A 3233-nucleotide genomic window follows, 5' to 3' on the forward strand; every position below is an offset into this window, starting at 1 on the left:
TCCTCCTTTTCTTTCTTCTGTCTCTTTCACCAGTTTCCATCCTCCTTTTCTTTCTTCTCTCTTTCCCCAGTTTTCATCCTCCTTTTCTTTCTTCTCTCTTTTCCCAGTTTTCATCCTCCTTTTCTTTCTTCTGTCTCTTTCACCAGTTTCCATCCTCCTTTTCTTTCTTCTCTCTTTTCCCAGTTTTCATCCTCCTTTTCTTTCTTCTCTCTTTTCCCAGTTTTCATCCTCCTTTTTTCCTTCTTTCCACTGATTCTTTTATTTTTGCCTCATTTTTCTCCTCTGCTGTTTGTTCAGTAAAATCTTCTGGTTTTCCTCTGACCAGGAACCTGGTTGAGCTCCGACCATCGACCTGATCCGGCCGTAAACCTAAAACTGAGCCGTGTATTTTTGGTTCTGTCCCGGCGGCCGGTACCAGCCGTGTCCTCATTAACCCGACCTCGCAGGCCGCCGTTCATCTCTCCTCTCCTGTAATAACATCCTCGCCCCGTCGCATCGTTTAACTTTTCCAATTAAAAGACGACGGCCGCTCTATTAACCCGAGTCGCCCTGGTGTCATTTTTCCCGCTCTGCGGCGGGCCTCGGGGACCGGACCCGCGCCGAGGCCCCGTTGCCGCGGCAGCAGGCGTGAGGCGTCGGGGTGAGTTATGGCGCCGGTGTGGAGAGGGCAAATCATAAGTTTCTGCCTCGTCTGCCGCTGATCTGTGAGCTGAGAGATAAAGGGAGACAGCTGCATGAGGAAAGGCTGCAGGGGTCGCGACCTCTACCTGCCCAGCCTCTCCTTGTCTCTGTGCAGCTCCAACTCCGAGTCTGCTCCGCGTTTATCCTTATTTACAAACTATTCTGAGGGAATTTATTAGAAATTACACTGTAAAAATGTTAAAAATTGGTGAAATTCCTCATTTTAAAACGTCAGCGTGCTAATATTGGTTTGTCAGTTTCATTTCTGGCATCATTGAAGCTGCTTTGGGATCCGTTTAGATTTAAACTGGCACAGAACCGAGCCTTAGTTTTAATCCATAATCGGATTAATTGATTCATTAGTAATCGATTAATCACTAACTGACCTGTACAGACCATTTACTGAGTGAACAACACAATCAGAGCAGAAATTAAGCAAAAATTGTAAAAAGTTAAATAAATTAAGCATTTAAGATAAAAACAACTTTAGTTTGTAAATATTTCCTTGGATTGTCGGTTGTTTTCCCTCCTTCAGCTGGTCGACCCGGTTCTACTGGAACCAGAACATCTGCTCCACCTCCAGCTGCTCTGAGCCAAACCAACCTGTTCCCCTCCTGGCCTGTGGGGGCGCTGCACCAAGATTCACTGAAGGAAACGACACAAAAACCTCTGAAGACACTGAGAGCCACTTCCTGCTTCACCAGATGGAAACAAGATGGAGGCGTCAGATTTTAGCGGTTGGAGGATTTCTCTTTAGGCCAAGAGCCATTTCTGCTGCTAGTGCTAGGCTAACGCGTTAGCTTTGGTTGTATTTACCCAGAATGCCCTGCACTGTAGTCCGCTTCCTGCTTTTGGAGTGGTCTCTGGTCCACTTGATGTTCACATACACATTCAAACAGAACCAGAGTTCACTTCAACCGAACAGAAACTTGTTTGTAGACGGAGTTTGATTTTTCGTTCGATTAGCTTTCAGACGAACCAAACTTTCTGAACCGATAGACTTATTTTCTTATTCAGGAAAATGTCCCAGCTGTTTTATTCTCCAGACATTCAGCTGTTCATCCTGTGAATTATTTCTATTTTTCCTGCTAGTCCCCCAGATAACAAGCAGGAAGCAGCTGTCATCATTTTAACGACCTTTAAATAAATCCATGTCTCCTTTGCATTTATTATAAATGTTCTTCCTGTCAGATTGGGATGAGTTGGATGAATCCTGGATGATCTGCAGGTTTTAAACACGTCACCTCTCTGCTCCCTGCAGACGTGATGCATCGCCATGACTTCACCATCCTGTGCTTTAATGAAGGTCACCTTGCTTTGGACAAACCACCTTTCCTGCAGACAAGCAGCTCATTCCTGATGATTACCCAGTAGATCCATCTCTAAAGCTTTAAGGGTCAAACTGGGAACAAAGTCCAGTCCAGGACAAAAAATTAAACAAAACACGCACAGAAAACCAGCTGGAGGTCAGAACGACTGAAGATAAGAAAGAGACTGGAGAGCATCGGGAAACATGACCAGAGCTAAACTGTTAATGGTCAAAATGAACACAAACAGGGAGATTAATATAGTTCCCAGAAAATAACATACGACTAAATTAGACCTGAGGAAATGAATCCAACTGCATCATCCTCTATCTATCTATCTATCTATCTATCTATCTATCTATCTATCTATCTATCTATCTATCTATCTATCTATCTATCAGTAGCAGCTCTTCCATCCCAACCAGCCGAATTGAAGGTTTTGTTGTGTGGCCTCCAGGCCAGCAGGGGGCCCTGAAGATTCTACAAAATCTGCTAAACAGACAGATGACATTTTGCTTTTTAAATCCAGTTGGAATCAAAGTAAAATGTGAAGAAATTTTGGACATTTTACTGCGATGTTTTCCTTTCCCACAGTGAGAAGAAGCCGTCCATTAGGTTTGCACGGGGTTGCGTGTGTGTGTGTGTGTGTGTGTGTGTGTGTGTGTGTGTGTGTGTGTGTGTGCGTGTGTGTGTGATCCCATCGACGTGCTGAAATCATCGATCAGTAGGTTTGCTGTGGCCTCTCGCCAGCGGCTCCAACACTCTGCTCTGTTCTCATCAATACTTCCATCCAGCGGCCTCGGGGCCCCGGGCCCCACCGGCCCCCCACCGTTAACACGTTTATTTTTAGAGCGCCAAGCCGCCTCTCCGCCCCGATTGGACAGCTCAGAGAGCAGCTCAGGGGTCTGTGCTTTGTTTATACACGACAGGAAGTCCAGGAAGGAGATCCACTAACTGCATTAGGGCCACCAAAAAATAATGAATGAATTCTAAATTTGATCTCAGAATTTGGATTTTTGGTCAAAATCCGAATATATATCCAAACATTCTTAGGTCAATGTCAATTACGACAGCAAATTAAGACAATTGTAGACAGAAAAAAAGGAGTTATTTCCATAAAAAAACAGAAATGTTTAGATTAATTTCAAAGATATTCTAGAAAAATAAGAAAATTGTCGCACCTCAAAATATTGTAAATTTGTGAAGGAAAAAATACTGAAATTTTGAGATTAATCTCAGAAATTT

Source organism: Poecilia formosa, unplaced genomic scaffold (assembly GCF_000485575.1).
Source record: "Poecilia formosa unplaced genomic scaffold, Poecilia_formosa-5.1.2 Scaffold489, whole genome shotgun sequence".
NCBI lineage: Eukaryota > Metazoa > Chordata > Actinopteri > Cyprinodontiformes > Poeciliidae > Poecilia > Poecilia formosa.